Below are 23,670 nucleotides of genomic sequence, written 5' to 3'. Positions count from 1 at the left end.
GAAATGTTTTGTCGTTTCTGAGTTATTTAACTTAAACGCCCAATGCATTCTCTATGGCAATAGCACAAACTTTGGCATGCTACTAGTCCTACATACTTAAACCTACCAACCCCATTCTAGCCTACTTAGGTTCATCTTACGGTGGACATGTTTGCCTGAAAAGGAATCTTTGAAAGGTGTCATCGTTTTAGAAATATAGTGCTTTCAAATTTGAGACTTTTAACATGGGGCTCAATGGCAGATTTTGGCACGTCAAAAAATCACTTTCACCTAGAAACTCCATTCACACTTTTTATTATTCAGCTTACTGTGGAGACACATGCTGGAACTTTTTACTTTGAAATGTTTTGTCGTTTCTGAGTTATTTAACTTAAACGCCCAATGCATTCTCTATGGCAATAGCACAAACTTTGGCATGCTACTAGTCCTACATACTTAAACCTACCAACCCCATTCTAGCCTACTTAGGTTCATCTTACGGTGGACATGTTTGCCTGAAAAGGAATCTTTGAAAGGTGTCATCGTTTTAGAAATATAGTGCTTTCAAATTTGAGACTTTTAACATGGGGCTCAATGGCAGATTTTGGCACGTCAAAAAATCACTTTCACCTAGAAACTCCATTCACACTTTTTATTATTCAGCTTACTGTGGAGACACATGCTGGAACTTTTTACTTTGAAATGTTTTGTCGTTTCTGAGTTATTTAACTTAAACGCCCAATGCATTCTCTATGGCAATAGCACAAACTTTGGCATGCTACTAGTCCTACATACTTAAACCTACCAACCCCATTCTAGCCTACTTAGGTTCATCTTACGGTGGACATGTTTGCCTGAAAAGGAATCTTTGAAAGGTGTCATAGTTTTAGAAATATAGTGCTTTCAAATTTGAGACTTTTAACATGGGGCTCAATGGCAGATTTTGGCACGTCAAAAAATCACTTTCACCTAGAAACTCCATTCACACTTTTTATTATTCAGCTTACTGTGGAGACACATGCTGGAACTTTTTACTTTGAAATGTTTTGTCGTTTCTGAGTTATTTAACTTAAACTCCCAATGCATTCTCTATGGCAATAGCACAAACTTTGGCATGCTACTAGTCCTACATACTTAAACCTACCAACCCCATTCTAGCCTACTTAGGTTCATCTTACGGTGGACATGTTTGCGTGAAAAGGAATCTTTGAAAGGTGTCATCGTTTTAGAAATATAGTGCTTTCAAATTTGAGACTTTTAACATGGGGCTCAATGGCAGATTTTGGCACGTCAAAAAATCACTTTCACCTAGAAACTCCATTCACACTTTTTATTATTCAGCTTACTGTGGAGACACATGCTGGAACTTTTTACTTTGAAATGTTTTGTCGTTTCTGAGTTATTTAACTTAAACGCCCAATGCATTCTCTATGGCAATAGCACAAACTTTGGCATGCTACTAGTCCTACATACTTAAACCTACCAACCCCATTCTAGCCTACTTAGGTTCATCTTACGGTGGACATGTTTGCCTGAAAAGGAATCTTTGAAAGGTGTCATAGTTTTAGAAATATAGTGCTTTCAAATTTGAGACTTTTAACATGGGGCTCAATGGCAGATTTTGGCACGTCAAAAAATCACTTTCACCTAGAAACTCCATTCACACTTTTTATTATTCAGCTTACTGTGGAGACACATGCTGGAACTTTTTACTTTGAAATGTTTTGTCGTTTCTGAGTTATTTAACTTAAACGCCCAATGCATTCTCTATGGCAATAGCACAAACTTTGGCATGCTACTAGTCCTACATACTTAAACCTACCAACCCCATTCTAGCCTACTTAGGTTCATCTTACGGTGGACATGTTTGCCTGAAAAGGAATCTTTGAAAGGTGTCATCGTTTTAGAAATATAGTGCTTTCAAATTTGAGACTTTTAACATGGGGCTCAATGGCAGATTTTGGCACGTCAAAAAATCACTTTCACCTAGAAACTCCATTCACACTTTTTATTATTCAGCTTACTGTGGAGACACATGCTGGAACTTTTTACTTTGAAATGTTTTGTCGTTTCTGAGTTATTTAACTTAAACGCCCAATGCATTCTCTATGGCAATAGCACAAACTTTGGCATGCTACTAGTCCTACATACTTAAACCTACCAACCCCATTCTAGCCTACTTAGGTTCATCTTACGGTGGACATGTTTGCCTGAAAAGGAATCTTTGAAAGGTGTCATAGTTTTAGAAATATAGTGCTTTCAAATTTGAGACTTTTAACATGGGGCTCAATGGCAGATTTTGGCACGTCAAAAAATCACTTTCACCTAGAAACTCCATTCACACTTTTTATTATTCAGCTTACTGTGGAGACACATGCTGGAACTTTTTACTTTGAAATGTTTTGTCGTTTCTGAGTTATTTAACTTAAACTCCCAATGCATTCTCTATGGCAATAGCACAAACTTTGGCATGCTACTAGTCCTACATACTTAAACCTACCAACCCCATTCTAGCCTACTTAGGTTCATCTTACGGTGGACATGTTTGCCTGAAAAGGAATCTTTGAAAGGTGTCATCGTTTTAGAAATATAGTGCTTTCAAATTTGAGACTTTTAACATGGGGCTCAATGGCAGATTTTGGCACGTCAAAAAATCACTTTCACCTAGAAACTCCATTCACACTTTTTATTATTCAGCTTACTGTGGAGACACATGCTGGAACTTTTTACTTTGAAATGTTTTGTCGTTTCTGAGTTATTTAACTTAAACGCCCAATGCATTCTCTATGGCAATAGCACAAACTTTGGCATGCTACTAGTCCTACATACTTAAACCTACCAACCCCATTCTAGCCTACTTAGGTTCATCTTACGGTGGACATGTTTGCCTGAAAAGGAATCTTTGAAAGGTGTCATAGTTTTAGAAATATAGTGCTTTCAAATTTGAGACTTTTAACATGGGGCTCAATGGCAGATTTTGGCACGTCAAAAAATCACTTTCACCTAGAAACTCCATTCACACTTTTTATTATTCAGCTTACTGTGGAGACACATGCTGGAACTTTTTACTTTGAAATGTTTTGTCGTTTCTGAGTTATTTAACTTAAACTCCCAATGCATTCTCTATGGCAATAGCACAAACTTTGGCATGCTACTAGTCCTACATACTTAAACCTACCAACCCCATTCTAGCCTACTTAGGTTCATCTTACGGTGGACATGTTTGCCTGAAAAGGAATCTTTGAAAGGTGTCATCGTTTTAGAAATATAGTGCTTTCAAATTTGAGACTTTTAACATGGGGCTCAATGGCAGATTTTGGCACGTCAAAAAATCACTTTCACCTAGAAACTCCATTCACACTTTTTATTATTCAGCTTACTGTGGAGACACATGCTGGAACTTTTTACTTTGAAATGTTTTGTCGTTTCTGAGTTATTTAACTTAAACGCCCAATGCATTCTCTATGGCAATAGCACAAACTTTGGCATGCTACTAGTCCTACATACTTAAACCTACCAACCCCATTCTAGCCTACTTAGGTTCATCTTACGGTGGACATGTTTGCCTGAAAAGGAATCTTTGAAAGGTGTCATAGTTTTAGAAATATAGTGCTTTCAAATTTGAGACTTTTAACATGGGGCTCAATGGCAGATTTTGGCACGTCAAAAAATCACTTTCACCTAGAAACTCCATTCACACTTTTTATTATTCAGCTTACTGTGGAGACACATGCTGGAACTTTTTACTTTGAAATGTTTTGTCGTTTCTGAGTTATTTAACTTAAACGCCCAATGCATTCTCTATGGCAATAGCACAAACTTTGGCATGCTACTAGTCCTACATACTTAAACCTACCAACCCCATTCTAGCCTACTTAGGTTCATCTTACGGTGGACATGTTTGCCTGAAAAGGAATCTTTGAAAGGTGTCATCGTTTTAGAAATATAGTGCTTTCAAATTTGAGACTTTTAACATGGGGCTCAATGGCAGATTTTGGCACGTCAAAAAATCACTTTCACCTAGAAACTCCATTCACACTTTTTATTATTCAGCTTACTGTGGAGACACATGCTGGAACTTTTTACTTTGAAATGTTTTGTCGTTTCTGAGTTATTTAACTTAAACGCCCAATGCATTCTCTATGGCAATAGCACAAACTTTGGCATGCTACTAGTCCTACATACTTAAACCTACCAACCCCATTCTAGCCTACTTAGGTTCATCTTACGGTGGACATGTTTGCCTGAAAAGGAATCTTTGAAAGGTGTCATAGTTTTAGAAATATAGTGCTTTCAAATTTGAGACTTTTAACATGGGGCTCAATGGCAGATTTTGGCACGTCAAAAAATCACTTTCACCTAGAAACTCCATTCACACTTTTTATTATTCAGCTTACTGTGGAGACACATGCTGGAACTTTTTACTTTGAAATGTTTTGTCGTTTCTGAGTTATTTAACTTAAACGCCCAATGCATTCTCTATGGCAATAGCACAAACTTTGGCATGCTACTAGTCCTACATACTTAAACCTACCAACCCCATTCTAGCCTACTTAGGTTCATCTTACGGTGGACATGTTTGCCTGAAAAGGAATCTTTGAAAGGTGTCATAGTTTTAGAAATATAGTGCTTTCAAATTTGAGACTTTTAACATGGGGCTCAATGGCAGATTTTGGCACGTCAAAAAATCACTTTCACCTAGAAACTCCATTCACACTTTTTATTATTCAGCTTACTGTGGAGACACATGCTGGAACTTTTTACTTTGAAATGTTTTGTCGTTTCTGAGTTATTTAACTTAAACGCCCAATGCATTCTCTATGGCAATAGCACAAACTTTGGCATGCTACTAGTCCTACATACTTAAACCTACCAACCCCATTCTAGCCTACTTAGGTTCATCTTACGGTGGACATGTTTGCCTGAAAAGGAATCTTTGAAAGGTGTCATAGTTTTAGAAATATAGTGCTTTCAAATTTGAGACTTTTAACATGGGGCTCAATGGCAGATTTTGGCACGTCAAAAAATCACTTTCACCTAGAAACTCCATTCACACTTTTTATTATTCAGCTTACTGTGGAGACACATGCTGGAACTTTTTACTTTGAAATGTTTTGTCGTTTCTGAGTTATTTAACTTAAACGCCCAATGCATTCTCTATGGCAATAGCACAAACTTTGGCATGCTACTAGTCCTACATACTTAAACCTACCAACCCCATTCTAGCCTACTTAGGTTCATCTTACGGTGGACATGTTTGCCTGAAAAGGAATCTTTGAAAGGTGTCATAGTTTTAGAAATATAGTGCTTTCAAATTTGAGACTTTTAACATGGGGCTCAATGGCAGATTTTGGCACGTCAAAAAATCACTTTCACCTAGAAACTCCATTCACACTTTTTATTATTCAGCTTACTGTGGAGACACATGCTGGAACTTTTTACTTTGAAATGTTTTGTCGTTTCTGAGTTATTTAACTTAAACGCCCAATGCATTCTCTATGGCAATAGCACAAACTTTGGCATGCTACTAGTCCTACATACTTAAACCTACCAACCCCATTCTAGCCTACTTAGGTTCATCTTACGGTGGACATGTTTGCCTGAAAAGGAATCTTTGAAAGGTGTCATCGTTTTAGAAATATAGTGCTTTCAAATTTGAGACTTTTAACATGGGGCTCAATGGCAGATTTTGGCACGTCAAAAAATCACTTTCACCTAGAAACTCCATTCACACTTTTTATTATTCAGCTTACTGTGGAGACACATGCTGGAACTTTTTACTTTGAAATGTTTTGTCGTTTCTGAGTTATTTAACTTAAACGCCCAATGCATTCTCTATGGCAATAGCACAAACTTTGGCATGCTACTAGTCCTACATACTTAAACCTACCAACCCCATTCTAGCCTACTTAGGTTCATCTTACGGTGGACATGTTTGCCTGAAAAGGAATCTTTGAAAGGTGTCATAGTTTTAGAAATATAGTGCTTTCAAATTTGAGACTTTTAACATGGGGCTCAATGGCAGATTTTGGCACGTCAAAAAATCACTTTCACCTAGAAACTCCATTCACACTTTTTATTATTCAGCTTACTGTGGAGACACATGCTGGAACTTTTTACTTTGAAATGTTTTGTCGTTTCTGAGTTATTTAACTTAAACGCCCAATGCATTCTCTATGGCAATAGCACAAACTTTGGCATGCTACTAGTCCTACATACTTAAACCTACCAACCCCATTCTAGCCTACTTAGGTTCATCTTACGGTGGACATGTTTGCCTGAAAAGGAATCTTTGAAAGGTGTCATCGTTTTAGAAATATAGTGCTTTCAAATTTGAGACTTTTAACATGGGGCTCAATGGCAGATTTTGGCACGTCAAAAAATCACTTTCACCTAGAAACTCCATTCACACTTTTTATTATTCAGCTTACTGTGGAGACACATGCTGGAACTTTTTACTTTGAAATGTTTTGTCGTTTCTGATTTATTTAACTTAAACGCCCAATGCATTCTCTATGGCAATAGCACAAACTTTGGCATGCTACTAGTCCTACATACTTAAACCTACCAACCCCATTCTAGCCTACTTAGGTTCATCTTACGGTGGACATGTTTGCCTGAAAAGGAATCTTTGAAAGGTGTCATAGTTTTAGAAATATAGTGCTTTCAAATTTGAGACTTTTAACATGGGGCTCAATGGCAGATTTTGGCACGTCAAAAAATCACTTTCACCTAGAAACTCCATTCACACTTTTTATTATTCAGCTTACTGTGGAGACACATGCTGGAACTTTTTACTTTGAAATGTTTTGTCGTTTCTGAGTTATTTAACTTAAACGCCCAATGCATTCTCTATGGCAATAGCACAAACTTTGGCATGCTACTAGTCCTACATACTTAAACCTACCAACCCCATTCTAGCCTACTTAGGTTCATCTTACGGTGGACATGTTTGCCTGAAAAGGAATCTTTGAAAGGTGTCATAGTTTTAGAAATATAGTGCTTTCAAATTTGAGACTTTTAACATGGGGCTCAATGGCAGATTTTGGCACGTCAAAAAATCACTTTCACCTAGAAACTCCATTCACACTTTTTATTATTCAGCTTACTGTGGAGACACATGCTGGAACTTTTTACTTTGAAATGTTTTGTCGTTTCTGAGTTATTTAACTTAAACGCCCAATGCATTCTCTATGGCAATAGCACAAACTTTGGCATGCTACTAGTCCTACATACTTAAACCTACCAACCCCATTCTAGCCTACTTAGGTTCATCTTACGGTGGACATGTTTGCCTGAAAAGGAATCTTTGAAAGGTGTCATAGTTTTAGAAATATAGTGCTTTCAAATTTGAGACTTTTAACATGGGGCTCAATGGCAGATTTTGGCACGTCAAAAAATCACTTTCACCTAGAAACTCCATTCACACTTTTTATTATTCAGCTTACTGTGGAGACACATGCTGGAACTTTTTACTTTGAAATGTTTTGTCGTTTCTGAGTTATTTAACTTAAACGCCCAATGCATTCTCTATGGCAATAGCACAAACTTTGGCATGCTACTAGTCCTACATACTTAAACCTACCAACCCCATTCTAGCCTACTTAGGTTCATCTTACGGTGGACATGTTTGCCTGAAAAGGAATCTTTGAAAGGTGTCATCGTTTTAGAAATATAGTGCTTTCAAATTTGAGACTTTTAACATGGGGCTCAATGGCAGATTTTGGCACGTCAAAAAATCACTTTCACCTAGAAACTCCATTCACACTTATTATTATTCAGCTTACTGTGGAGACACATGCTGGAACTTTTTACTTTGAAATGTTTTGTCGTTTCTGAGTTATTTAACTTAAACGCCCAATGCATTCTCTATGGCAATAGCACAAACTTTGGCATGCTACTAGTCCTACATACTTAAACCTACCAACCCCATTCTAGCCTACTTAGGTTCATCTTACGGTGGACATGTTTGCCTGAAAAGGAATCTTTGAAAGGTGTCATCGTTTTAGAAATATAGTGCTTTCAAATTTGAGACTTTTAACATGGGGCTCAATGGCAGATTTTGGCACGTCAAAAAATCACTTTCACCTAGAAACTCCATTCACACTTTTTATTATTCAGCTTACTGTGGAGACACATGCTGGAACTTTTTACTTTGAAATGTTTTGTCGTTTCTGAGTTATTTAACTTAAACGCCCAATGCATTCTCTATGGCAATAGCACAAACTTTGGCATGCTACTAGTCCTACATACTTAAACCTACCAACCCCATTCTAGCCTACTTAGGTTCATCTTACGGTGGACATGTTTGCCTGAAAAGGAATCTTTGAAAGGTGTCATAGTTTTAGAAATATAGTGCTTTCAAATTTGAGACTTTTAACATGGGGCTCAATGGCAGATTTTGGCACGTCAAAAAATCACTTTCACCTAGAAACTCCATTCACACTTTTTATTATTCAGCTTACTGTGTAGACACATGCTGGAACCTTTTACTTTGAAATGTTTTGTCGTTTCTGAGTTATTTAACTTAAACGCCCAATGCATTCTCTATGGCAATAGCACAAACTTTGGCATGCTACTAGTCCTACATACTTAAACCTACCAACCCCATTCTAGCCTACTTAGGTTCATCTTACGGTGGACATGTTTGCCTGAAAAGGAATCTTTGAAAGGTGTCATAGTTTTAGAAATATAGTGCTTTCAAATTTGAGACTTTTAACATGGGGCTCAATGGCAGATTTTGGCACGTCAAAAAATCACTTTCACCTAGAAACTCCATTCACACTTTTTATTATTCAGCTTACTGTGGAGACACATGCTGGAACTTTTTACTTTGAAATGTTTTGTCGTTTCTGAGTTATTTAACTTAAACGCCCAATGCATTCTCTATGGCAATAGCACAAACTTTGGCATGCTACTAGTCCTACATACTTAAACCTACCAACCCCATTCTAGCCTACTTAGGTTCATCTTACGGTGGACATGTTTGCCTGAAAAGGAATCTTTGAAAGGTGTCATAGTTTTAGAAATATAGTGCTTTCAAATTTGAGACTTTTAACATGGGGATCAATGGCAGATTTTGGCACGTCAAAAAATCACTTTCACCTAGAAACTCCATTCACACTTTTTATTATTCAGCTTACTGTGGAGACACATGCTGGAACTTTTTACTTTGAAATGTTTTGTCGTTTCTGAGTTATTTAACTTAAACGCCCAATGCATTCTCTATGGCAATAGCACAAACTTTGGCATGCTACTAGTCCTACATACTTAAACCTACCAACCCCATTCTAGCCTACTTAGGTTCATCTTACGGTGGACATGTTTGCCTGAAAAGGAATCTTTGAAAGGTGTCATAGTTTTAGAAATATAGTGCTTTCAAATTTGAGACTTTTAACATGGGGCTCAATGGCAGATTTTGGCACGTCAAAAAATCACTTTCACCTAGAAACTCCATTCACACTTTTTATTATTCAGCTTACTGTGGAGACACATGCTGGAACTTTTTACTTTGAAATGTTTTGTCGTTTCTGAGTTATTTAACTTAAACGCCCAATGCATTCTCTATGGCAATAGCACAAACTTTGGCATGCTACTAGTCCTACATACTTAAACCTACCAACCCCATTCTAGCCTACTTAGGTTCATCTTACGGTGGACATGTTTGCCTGAAAAGGAATCTTTGAAAGGTGTCATCGTTTTAGAAATATAGTGCTTTCAAATTTGAGACTTTTAACATGGGGCTCAATGGCAGATTTTGGCACGTCAAAAAATCACTTTCACCTAGAAACTCCATTCACACTTTTTATTATTCAGCTTACTGTGGAGACACATGCTGGAACTTTTTACTTTGAAATGTTTTGTCGTTTCTGATTTATTTAACTTAAACGCCCAATGCATTCTCTATGGCAATAGCACAAACTTTGGCATGCTACTAGTCCTACATACTTAAACCTACCAACCCCATTCTAGCCTACTTAGGTTCATCTTACGGTGGACATGTTTGCCTGAAAAGGAATCTTTGAAAGGTGTCATAGTTTTAGAAATATAGTGCTTTCAAATTTGAGACTTTTAACATGGGGCTCAATGGCAGATTTTGGCACGTCAAAAAATCACTTTCACCTAGAAACTCCATTCACACTTTTTATTATTCAGCTTACTGTGGAGACACATGCTGGAACTTTTTACTTTGAAATGTTTTGTCGTTTCTGAGTTATTTAACTTAAACGCCCAATGCATTCTCTATGGCAATAGCACAAACTTTGGCATGCTACTAGTCCTACATACTTAAACCTACCAACCCCATTCTAGCCTACTTAGGTTCATCTTACGGTGGACATGTTTGCCTGAAAAGGAATCTTTGAAAGGTGTCATCGTTTTAGAAATATAGTGCTTTCAAATTTGAGACTTTTAACATGGGGCTCAATGGCAGATTTTGGCACGTCAAAAAATCACTTTCACCTAGAAACTCCATTCACACTTTTTATTATTCAGCTTACTGTGGAGACACATGCTGGAACTTTTTACTTTGAAATGTTTTGTCGTTTCTGAGTTATTTAACTTAAACGCCCAATGCATTCTCTATGGCAATAGCACAAACTTTGGCATGCTACTAGTCCTACATACTTAAACCTACCAACCCCATTCTAGCCTACTTAGGTTCATCTTACGGTGGACATGTTTGCCTGAAAAGGAATCTTTGAAAGGTGTCATCGTTTTAGAAATATAGTGCTTTCAAATTTGAGACTTTTAACATGGGGCTCAATGGCAGATTTTGGCACGTCAAAAAATCACTTTCACCTAGAAACTCCATTCACACTTTTTATTATTCAGCTTACTGTGGAGACACATGCTGGAACTTTTTACTTTGAAATGTTTTGTCGTTTCTGAGTTATTTAACTTAAACGCCCAATGCATTCTCTATGGCAATAGCACAAACTTTGGCATGCTACTAGTCCTACATACTTAAACCTACCAACCCCATTCTAGCCTACTTAGGTTCATCTTACGGTGGACATGTTTGCCTGAAAAGGAATCTTTGAAAGGTGTCATCGTTTTAGAAATATAGTGCTTTCAAATTTGAGACTTTTAACATGGGGCTCAATGGCAGATTTTGGCACGTCAAAAAATCACTTTCACCTAGAAACTCCATTCACACTTTTTATTATTCAGCTTACTGTGGAGACACATGCTGGAACTTTTTACTTTGAAATGTTTTGTCGTTTCTGAGTTATTTAACTTAAACGCCCAATGCATTCTCTATGGCAATAGCACAAACTTTGCATGCTACTAGTCCTACATACTTAAACCTACCAACCCCATTCTAGCCTACTTAGGTTCATCTTACGGTGGACATGTTTGCCTGAAAAGGAATCTTTGAAAGGTGTCATCGTTTTAGAAATATAGTGCTTTCAAATTTGAGACTTTTAACATGGGGCTCAATGGCAGATTTTGGCACGTCAAAAAATCACTTTCACTTAGAAACTCCATTCACACTTTTTATTATTCAGCTTACTGTGGAGACACATGCTGGAACTTTTTACTTTGAAATGTTTTGTCGTTTCTGAGTTATTTAACTTAAACGCCCAATGCATTCTCTATGGCAATAGCACAAACTTTGGCATGCTACTAGTCCTACATACTTAAACCTACCAACCCCATTCTAGCCTACTTAGGTTCATCTTACGGTGGACATGTTTGCCTGAAAAGGAATCTTTGAAAGGTGTCATCGTTTTAGAAATATAGTGCTTTCAAATTTGAGACTTTTAACATGGGGCTCAATGGCAGATTTTGGCACGTCAAAAAATCACTTTCACCTAGAAACTCCATTCACACTTTTTATTATTCAGCTTACTGTGGAGACACATGCTGGAACTTTTTACTTTGAAATGTTTTGTCGTTTCTGAGTTATTTAACTTAAACGCCCAATGCATTCTCTATGGCAATAGCACAAACTTTGGCATGCTACTAGTCCTACATACTTAAACCTACCAACCCCATTCTAGCCTACTTAGGTTCATCTTACGGTGGACATGTTTGCCTGAAAAGGAATCTTTGAAAGGTGTCATCGTTTTAGAAATATAGTGCTTTCAAATTTGAGACTTTTAACATGGGGCTCAATGGCAGATTTTGGCACGTCAAAAAATCACTTTCACCTAGAAACTCCATTCACACTTTTTATTATTCAGCTTACTGTGGAGACACATGCTGGAACTTTTTACTTTGAAATGTTTTGTCGTTTCTGAGTTATTTAACTTAAACGCCCAATGCATTCTCTATGGCAATAGCACAAACTTTGGCATGCTACTAGTCCTACATACTTAAACCTACCAACCCCATTCTAGCCTACTTAGGTTCATCTTACGGTGGACATGTTTGCCTGAAAAGGAATCTTTGAAAGGTGTCATCGTTTTAGAAATATAGTGCTTTCAAATTTGAGACTTTTAACATGGGGCTCAATGGCAGATTTTGGCACGTCAAAAAATCACTTTCACCTAGAAACTCCATTCACACTTTTTATTATTCAGCTTACTGTGGAGACACATGCTGGAACTTTTTACTTTGAAATGTTTTGTCGTTTCTGAGTTATTTAACTTAAACGCCCAATGCATTCTCTATGGCAATAGCACAAACTTTGCATGCTACTAGTCCTACATACTTAAACCTACCAACCCCATTCTAGCCTACTTAGGTTCATCTTACGGTGGACATGTTTGCCTGAAAAGGAATCTTTGAAAGGTGTCATCGTTTTAGAAATATAGTGCTTTCAAATTTGAGACTTTTAACATGGGGCTCAATGGCAGATTTTGGCACGTCAAAAAATCACTTTCACCTAGAAACTCCATTCACACTTTTTATTATTCAGCTTACTGTGGAGACACATGCTGGAACTTTTTACTTTGAAATGTTTTGTCGTTTCTGAGTTATTTAACTTAAACGCCCAATGCATTCTCTATGGCAATAGCACAAACTTTGGCATGCTACTAGTCCTACATACTTAAACCTACCAACCCCATTCTAGCCTACTTAGGTTCATCTTACGGTGGACATGTTTGCCTGAAAAGGAATCTTTGAAAGGTGTCATCGTTTTAGAAATATAGTGCTTTCAAATTTGAGACTTTTAACATGGGGCTCAATGGCAGATTTTGGCACGTCAAAAAATCACTTTCACCTAGAAACTCCATTCACACTTTTTATTATTCAGCTTACTGTGGAGACACATGCTGGAACTTTTTACTTTGAAATGTTTTGTCGTTTCTGAGTTATTTAACTTAAACGCCCAATGCATTCTCTATGGCAATAGCACAAACTTTGGCATGCTACTAGTCCTACATACTTAAACCTACCAACCCCATTCTAGCCTACTTAGGTTCATCTTACGGTGGACATGTTTGCCTGAAAAGGAATCTTTGAAAGGTGTCATCGTTTTAGAAATATAGTGCTTTCAAATTTGAGACTTTTAACATGGGGCTCAATGGCAGATTTTGGCACGTCAAAAAATCACTTTCACCTAGAAACTCCATTCACACTTTTTATTATTCAGCTTACTGTGGAGACACATGCTGGAACTTTTTACTTTGAAATGTTTTGTCGTTTCTGAGTTATTTAACTTAAACGCCCAATGCATTCTCTATGGCAATAGCACAAACTTTGGCATGCTACTAGTCCTACATACTTAAACCTACCAACCCCATTCTAGCCTACTTAGGTTCATCTTACGGTGGACATGTTTGCCTGAAAAGGAATCTTTGAAAGGTGTCATCGTTTTAGAAATATAGTGCTTTCAAATTTGAGACTTTTAACATGGGGCTCAATGGCAGATTTTGGCACGTCAAAAAATCACTTTCACCTAGAAACTCCATTCACACTTTTTATTATTCAGCTTACTGTGGAGACACATGCTGGAACTTTTTACTTTGAAATGTTTTGTCGTTTCTGAGTTATTTAACTTAAACGCCCAATGCATTCTCTATGGCAATAGCACAAACTTTGGCATGCTACTAGTCCTACATACTTAAACCTACCAACCCCATTCTAGCCTACTTAGGTTCATCTTACGGTGGACATGTTTGCCTGAAAAGGAATCTTTGAAAGGTGTCATCGTTTTAGAAATATAGTGCTTTCAAATTTGAGACTTTTAACATGGGGCTCAATGGCAGATTTTGGCACGTCAAAAAATCACTTTCACCTAGAAACTCCATTCACACTTTTTATTATTCAGCTTACTGTGGAGACACATGCTGGAACTTTTTACTTTGAAATGTTTTGTCGTTTCTGAGTTATTTAACTTAAACGCCCAATGCATTCTCTATGGCAATAGCACAAACTTTGGCATGCTACTAGTCCTACATACTTAAACCTACCAACCCCATTCTAGCCTACTTAGGTTCATCTTACGGTGGACATGTTTGCCTGAAAAGGAATCTTTGAAAGGTGTCATCGTTTTAGAAATATAGTGCTTTCAAATTTGAGACTTTTAACATGGGGCTCAATGGCAGATTTTGGCACGTCAAAAAATCACTTTCACCTAGAAACTCCATTCACAATTTTTATTATTCAGCTTACTGTGGAGACACATGCTGGAACTTTTTACTTTGAAATGTTTTGTCGTTTCTGAGTTATTTAACTTAAACGCCCAATGCATTCTCTATGGCAATAGCACAAACTTTGGCATGCTACTAGTCCTACATACTTAAACCTACCAACCCCATTCTAGCCTACTTAGGTTCATCTTACGGTGGACATGTTTGCCTGAAAAGGAATCTTTGAAAGGTGTCATCGTTTTAGAAATATAGTGCTTTCAAATTTGAGACTTTTAACATGGGGCTCAATGGCAGATTTTGGCACGTCAAAAAATCACTTTCACCTAGAAACTCCATTCACACTTTTTATTATTCAGCTTACTGTGGAGACACATGCTGGAACTTTTTACTTTGAAATGTTTTGTCGTTTCTGAGTTATTTAACTTAAACGCCCAATGCATTCTCTATGGCAATAGCACAAACTTTGGCATGCTACTAGTCCTACATACTTAAACCTACCAACCCCATTCTAGCCTACTTAGGTTCATCTTACGGTGGACATGTTTGCCTGAAAAGGAATCTTTGAAAGGTGTCATAGTTTTAGAAATATAGTGCTTTCAAATTTGAGACTTTTAACATGGGGCTCAATGGCAGATTTTGGCACGTCAAAAAATCACTTTCACCTAGAAACTCCATTCACACTTTTTATTATTCAGCTTACTGTGGAGACACATGCTGGAACTTTTTACTTTGAAATGTTTTGTCGTTTCTGAGTTATTTAACTTAAACGCCCAATGCATTCTCTATGGCAATAGCACAAACTTTGGCATGCTACTAGTCCTACATACTTAAACCTACCAACCCCATTCTAGCCTACTTAGGTTCATCTTACGGTGGACATGTTTGCCTGAAAAGGAATCTTTGAAAGGTGTCATAGTTTTAGAAATATAGTGCTTTCAAATTTGAGACTTTTAACATGGGGCTCAATGGCAGATTTTGGCACGTCAAAAAATCACTTTCACCTAGAAACTCCATTCACACTTTTTATTATTCAGCTTACTGTGGAGACACATGCTGGAACTTTTTACTTTGAAATGTTTTGTCGTTTCTGAGTTATTTAACTTAAACGCCCAATGCATTCTCTATGGCAATAGCACAAACTTTGGCATGCTACTAGTCCTACATACTTAAACCTACCAACCCCATTCTAGCCTACTTAGGTTCATATTACGGTGGACATGTTTGCCTGAAAAGGAATCTTTGAAAGGTGTCATCGTTTTAGAAATATAGTGCTTTCAAATTTGAGACTTTTAACATGGGGCTCAATGGCAGATTTTGGCACGTCAAAAAATCACTTTCACCTAGAAACTCCATTCACACTTTTTATTATTCAGCTTACTGTGGAGACACATGCTGGAACTTTTTACTTTGAAATGTTTTGTCGTTTCTGAGTTATTTAACTTAAACGCCCAATGCATTCTCTATGGCAATAGCACAAACTTTGGCATGCTACTAGTCCTACATACTTAAACCTACAAACCCCATTCTAGCCTACTTAGGTTCATCTTACGGTGGACATGTTTGCCTGAAAAGGAATCTTTGAAAGGTGTCATCGTTTTAGAAATATAGTGCTTTCAAATTTGAGACTTTTAACATGGGGCTCAATGGCAGATTTTGGCACGTCAAAAAATCACTTTCACCTAGAAACTCCATTCACACTTTTTATTATTCAGCTTACTGTGGAGACACATGCTGGAACTTTTTACTTTGAAATGTTTTGTCGTTTCTGAGTTATTTAACTTAAACGCCCAATGCATTCTCTATGGCAATAGCACAAACTTTGGCATGCTACTAGTCCTACATACTTAAACCTACCAACCCCATTCTAGCCTACTTAGGTTCATCTTACGGTGGACATGTTTGCCTGAAAAGGAATCTTTGAAAGGTGTCATCGTTTTAGAAATATAGTGCTTTCAAATTTGAGACTTTTAACATGGGGCTCAATGGCAGATTTTGGCACGTCAAAAAATCACTTTCACCTAGAAACTCCATTCACACTTTTTATTATTCAGCTTACTGTGGAGACACATGCTGGAACTTTTTACTTTGAAATGTTTTGTCGTTTCTGAGTTATTTAACTTAAACGCCCAATGCATTCTCTATGGCAATAGCACAAACTTTGGCATGCTACTAGTCCTACATACTTAAACCTACCAACCCCATTCTAGCCTACTTAGGTTCATCTTACGGTGGACATGTTTGCCTGAAAAGGAATCTTTGAAAGGTGTCATAGTTTTAGAAATATAGTGCTTTCAAATTTGAGACTTTTAACATGGGGCTCAATGGCAGATTTTGGCACGTCAAAAAATCACTTTCACCTAGAAACTCCATTCACACTTTTTATTATTCAGCTTACTGTGGAGACACATGCTGGAACTTTTTACTTTGAAATGTTTTGTCGTTTCTGAGTTATTTAACTTAAACGCCCAATGCATTCTCTATGGCAATAGCACAAACTTTGGCATGCTACTAGTCCTACATACTTAAACCTACCAACCCCATTCTAGCCTACTTAGGTTCATCTTACGGTGGACATGTTTGCCTGAAAAGGAATCTTTGAAAGGTGTCATCGTTTTAGAAATATAGTGCTTTCAAATTTGAGACTTTTAACATGGGGCTCAATGGCAGATTTTGGCACGTCAAAAAATCACTTTCACCTAGAAACTCCATTCACAATTTTTATTATTCAGCTTACTGTGGAGACACATGCTGGAACTTTTTACTTTGAAATGTTTTGTCGTTTCTGAGTTATTTAACTTAAACGCCCAATGCATTCTCTATGGCAATAGCACAAACTTTGGCATGCTACTAGTCCTACATACTTAAACCTACCAACCCCATTCTAGCCTACTTAGGTTCATCTTACGGTGGACATGTTTGCCTGAAAAGGAATCTTTGAAAGGTGTCATCGTTTTAGAAATATAGTGCTTTCAAATTTGAGACTTTTAACATGGGGCTCAATGGCAGATTTTGGCACGTCAAAAAATCACTTTCACCTAGAAACTCCATTCACACTTTTTATTATTCAGCTTACTGTGGAGACACATGCTGGAACTTTTTACTTTGAAATGTTTTGTCGTTTCTGAGTTATTTAACTTAAACGCCCAATGCATTCTCTATGGCAATAGCACAAACTTTGGCATGCTACTAGTCCTACATACTTAAACCTACCAACCCCATTCTAGCCTACTTAGGTTCATCTTACGGTGGACATGTTTGCCTGAAAAGGAATCTTTGAAAGGTGTCATCGTTTTAGAAATATAGTGCTTTCAAATTTGAGACTTTTAACATGGGGCTCAATGGCAGATTTTGGCACGTCAAAAAATCACTTTCACCTAGAAACTCCATTCACACTTTTTATTATTCAGCTTACTGTGGAGACACATGCTGGAACTTTTTACTTTGAAATGTTTTGTCGTTTCTGAGTTATTTAACTTAAACGCCCAATGCATTCTCTATGGCAATAGCACAAACTTTGGCATGCTACTAGTCCTACATACTTAAACCTACCAACCCCATTCTAGCCTACTTAGGTTCATCTTACGGTGGACATGTTTGCCTGAAAAGGAATCTTTGAAAGGTGTCATCGTTTTAGAAATATAGTGCTTTCAAATTTGAGACTTTTAACATGGGGCTCAATGGCAGATTTTGGCACGTCAAAAAATCACTTTCACCTAGAAACTCCATTCACACTTTTTATTATTCAGCTTACTGTGGAGACACATGCTGGAACTTTTTACTTTGAAATGTTTTGTCGTTTCTGAGTTATTTAACTTAAACGCCCAATGCATTCTCTATGGCAATAGCACAAACTTTGGCATGCTACTAGTCCTACATACTTAAACCTACCAACCCCATTCTAGCCTACTTAGGTTCATCTTACGGTGGACATGTTTGCCTGAAAAGGAATCTTTGAAAGGTGTCATAGTTTTAGAAATATAGTGCTTTCAAATTTGAGACTTTTAACATGGGGCTCAATGGCAGATTTTGGCACGTCAAAAAATCACTTTCACCTAGAAACTCCATTCACACTTTTTATTATTCAGCTTACTGTGGAGACACATGCTGGAACTTTTTACTTTGAAATGTTTTGTCGTTTCTGAGTTATTTAACTTAAACGCCCAATGCATTCTCTATGGCAATAGCACAAACTTTGGCATGCTACTAGTCCTACATACTTAAACCTACCAACCCCATTCTAGCCTACTTAGGTTCATATTACGGTGGACATGTTTGCCTGAAAAGGAATCTTTGAAAGGTGTCATCGTTTTAGAAATATAGTGCTTTCAAATTTGAGACTTTTAACATGGGGCTCAATGGCAGATTTTGGCACGTCAAAAAATCACTTTCACCTAGAAACTCCATTCACACTTTTTATTATTCAGCTTACTGTGGAGACACATGCTGGAACTTTTTACTTTGAAATGTTTTGTCGTTTCTGAGTTATTTAACTTAAACGCCCAATGCATTCTCTATGGCAATAGCACAAACTTTGGCATGCTACTAGTCCTACATACTTAAACCTACAAACCCCATTCTAGCCTACTTAGGTTCATCTTACGGTGGACATGTTTGCCTGAAAAGGAATCTTTGAAAGGTGTCATCGTTTTAGAAATATAGTGCTTTCAAATTTGAGACTTTTAACATGGGGCTCAATGGCAGATTTTGGCACGTCAAAAAATCACTTTCACCTAGAAACTCCATTCACACTTTTTATTATTCAGCTTACTGTGGAGACACATGCTGGAACTTTTTACTTTGAAATGTTTTGTCGTTTCTGAGTTATTTAACTTAAACGCCCAATGCATTCTCTATGGCAATAGCACAAACTTTGGCATGCTACTAGTCCTACATACTTAAACCTACCAACCCCATTCTAGCCTACTTAGGTTCATCTTACGGTGGACATGTTTGCCTGAAAAGGAATCTTTGAAAGGTGTCATCGTTTTAGAAATATAGTGCTTTCAAATTTGAGACTTTTAACATGGGGCTCAATGGCAGATTTTGGCACGTCAAAAAATCACTTTCACCTAGAAACTCCATTCACACTTTTTATTATTCAGCTTACTGTGGAGACACATGCTGGAACTTTTTACTTTGAAATGTTTTGTCGTTTCTGAGTTATTTAACTTAAACGCCCAATGCATTCTCTATGGCAATAGCACAAACTTTGGCATGCTACTAGTCCTACATACTTAAACCTACCAACCCCATTCTAGCCTACTTAGGTTCATCTTACGGTGGACATGTTTGCCTGAAAAGGAATCTTTGAAAGGTGTCATCGTTTTAGAAATATAGTGCTTTCAAATTTGAGACTTTTAACATGGGGCTCAATGGCAGATTTTGGCACGTCAAAAAATCACTTTCACCTAGAAACTCCATTCACACTTTTTATTATTCAGCTTACTGTGGAGACACATGCTGGAACTTTTTACTTTGAAATGTTTTGTCGTTTCTGAGTTATTTAACTTAAACGCCCAATGCATTCTCTATGGCAATAGCACAAACTTTGGCATGCTACTAGTCCTACATACTTAAACCTACCAACCCCATTCTAGCCTACTTAGGTTCATCTTACGGTGGACATGTTTGCCTGAAAAGGAATCTTTGAAAGGTGTCATCGTTTTAGAAATATAGTGCTTTCAAATTTGAGACTTTTAACATGGGGCTCAATGGCAGATTTTGGCACGTCAAAAAATCACTTTCACCTAGAAACTCCATTCACAATTTTTATTATTCAGCTTACTGTGGAGACACATGCTGGAACTTTTTACTTTGAAATGTTTTGTCGTTTCTGAGTTATTTAACTTAAACGCCCAATGCATTCTCTATGGCAATAGCACAAACTTTGGCATGCTACTAGTCCTACATACTTAAACCTACCAACCCCATTCTAGCCTACTTAGGTTCATCTTACGGTGGACATGTTTGCCTGAAAAGGAATCTTTGAAAGGTGTCATCGTTTTAGAAATATAGTGCTTTCAAATTTGAGACTTTTAACATGGGGCTCAATGGCAGATTTTGGCACGTCAAAAAATCACTTTCACCTAGAAACTCCATTCACACTTTTTATTATTCAGCTTACTGTGGAGACACATGCTGGAACTTTTTACTTTGAAATGTTTTGTCGTTTCTGAGTTATTTAACTTAAACGCCCAATGCATTCTCTATGGCAATAGCACAAACTTTGGCATGCTACTAGTCCTACATACTTAAACCTACCAACCCCATTCTAGCCTACTTAGGTTCATCTTACGGTGGACATGTTTGCCTGAAAAGGAATCTTTGAAAGGTGTCATAGTTTTAGAAATATAGTGCTTTCAAATTTGAGACTTTTAACATGGGGCTCAATGGCAGATTTTGGCACGTCAAAAAATCACTTTCACCTAGAAACTCCATTCACACTTTTTATTATTCAGCTTACTGTGGAGACACATGCTGGAACTTTTTACTTTGAAATGTTTTGTCGTTTCTGAGTTATTTAACTTAAACGCCCAATGCATTCTCTATGGCAATAGCACAAACTTTGGCATGCTACTAGTCCTACATACTTAAACCTACCAACCCCATTCTAGCCTACTTAGGTTCATCTTACGGTGGACATGTTTGCCTGAAAAGGAATCTTTGAAAGGTGTCATAGTTTTAGAAATATAGTGCTTTCAAATTTGAGACTTTTAACATGGGGCTCAATGGCAGATTTTGGCACGTCAAAAAATCACTTTCACCTAGAAACTCCATTCACACTTTTTATTATTCAGCTTACTGTGGAGACACATGCTGGAACTTTTTACTTTGAAATGTTTTGTCGTTTCTGAGTTATTTAACTTAAACGCCCAATGCATTCTCTATGGCAATAGCACAAACTTTGGCATGCTACTAGTCCTACATACTTAAACCTACCAACCCCATTCTAGCCTACTTAGGTTCATATTACGGTGGACATGTTTGCCTGAAAAGGAATCTTTGAAAGGTGTCATCGTTTTAGAAATATAGTGCTTTCAAATTTGAGACTTTTAACATGGGGCTCAATGGCAGATTTTGGCACGTCAAAAAATCACTTTCACCTAGAAACTCCATTCACACTTTTTATTATTCAGCTTACTGTGGAGACACATGCTGGAACTTTTTACTTTGAAATGTTTTGTCGTTTCTGAGTTATTTAACTTAAACGCCCAATGCATTCTCTATGGCAATAGCACAAACTTTGGCATGCTACTAGTCCTACATACTTAAACCTACAAACCCCATTCTAGCCTACTTAGGTTCATCTTACGGTGGACATGTTTGCCTGAAAAGGAATCTTTGAAAGGTGTCATCGTTTTAGAAATATAGTGCTTTCAAATTTGAGACTTTTAACATGGGGCTCAATGGCAGATTTTGGCACGTCAAAAAATCACTTTCACCTAGAAACTCCATTCACACTTTTTATTATTCAGCTTACTGTGGAGACACATGCTGGAACTTTTTACTTTGAAATGTTTTGTCGTTTCTGAGTTATTTAACTTAAACGCCCAATGCATTCTCTATGGCAATAGCACAAACTTTGGCATGCTACTAGTCCTACATACTTAAACCTACCAACCCCATTCTAGCCTACTTAGGTTCATCTTACGGTGGACATGTTTGCCTGAAAAGGAATCTTTGAAAGGTGTCATCGTTTTAGAAATATAGTGCTTTCAAATTTGAGACTTTTAACATGGGGCTCAATGGCAGATTTTGGCACGTCAAAAAATCACTTTCACCTAGAAACTCCATTCACACTTTTTATTATTCAGCTTACTGTGGAGACACATGCTGGAACTTTTTACTTTGAAATGTTTTGTCGTTTCTGAGTTATTTAACTTAAACGCCCAATGCATTCTCTATGGCAATAGCACAAACTTTGGCATGCTACTAGTCCTACATACTTAAACCTACCAACCCCATTCTAGCCTACTTAGGTTCATCTTACGGTGGACATGTTTGCCTGAAAAGGAATCTTTGAAAGGTGTCATAGTTTTAGAAATATAGTGCTTTCAAATTTGAGACTTTTAACATGGGGCTCAATGGCAGATTTTGGCACGTCAAAAAATCACTTTCACCTAGAAACTCCATTCACACTTTTTATTATTCAGCTTACTGTGGAGACACATGCTGGAACTTTTTACTTTGAAATGTTTTGTCGTTTCTGAGTTATTTAACTTAAACGCCCAATGCATTCTCTATGGCAATAGCACAAACTTTGGCATGCTACTAGTCCTACATACTTAAACCTACCAACCCCATTCTAGCCTACTTAGGTTCATCTTACGGTGGACATGTTTGCCTGAAAAGGAATCTTTGAAAGGTGTCATCGTTTTAGAAATATAGTGCTTTCAAATTTGAGACTTTTAACATGGGGCTCAATGGCAGATTTTGGCACGTCAAAAAATCACTTTCACCTAGAAACTCCATTCACAATTTTTATTATTCAGCTTACTGTGGAGACACATGCTGGAACTTTTTACTTTGAAATGTTTTGTCGTTTCTGAGTTATTTAACTTAAACGCCCAATGCATTCTCTATGGCAATAGCACAAACTTTGGCATGCTACTAGTCCTACATACTTAAACCTACCAACCCCATTCTAGCCTACTTAGGTTCATCTTACGGTGGACATGTTTGCCTGAAAAGGAATCTTTGAAAGGTGTCATCGTTTTAGAAATATAGTGCTTTCAAATTTGAGACTTTTAACATGGGGCTCAATGGCAGATTTTGGCACGTCAAAAAATCACTTTCACCTAGAAACTCCATTCACACTTTTTATTATTCAGCTTACTGTGGAGACACATGCTGGAACTTTTTACTTTGAAATGTTTTGTCGTTTCTGAGTTATTTAACTTAAACGCCCAATGCATTCTCTATGGCAATAGCACAAACTTTGGCATGCTACTAGTCCTACATACTTAAACCTACCAACCCCATTCTAGCCTACTTAGGTTCATCTTACGGTGGACATGTTTGCCTGAAAAGGAATCTTTGAAAGGTGTCATAGTTTTAGAAATATAGTGCTTTCAAATTTGAGACTTTTAACATGGGGCTCAATGGCAGATTTTGGCACGTCAAAAAATCACTTTCACCTAGAAACTCC

This window comes from Protomyctophum parallelum (genome assembly GCF_964188405.1).
Source record: "Protomyctophum parallelum genome assembly, chromosome: 6".
Classification (NCBI taxonomy): Eukaryota; Metazoa; Chordata; class Actinopteri; order Myctophiformes; family Myctophidae; genus Protomyctophum; species Protomyctophum parallelum.
Note: the sequence above shows the minus strand (reverse complement) of the source record.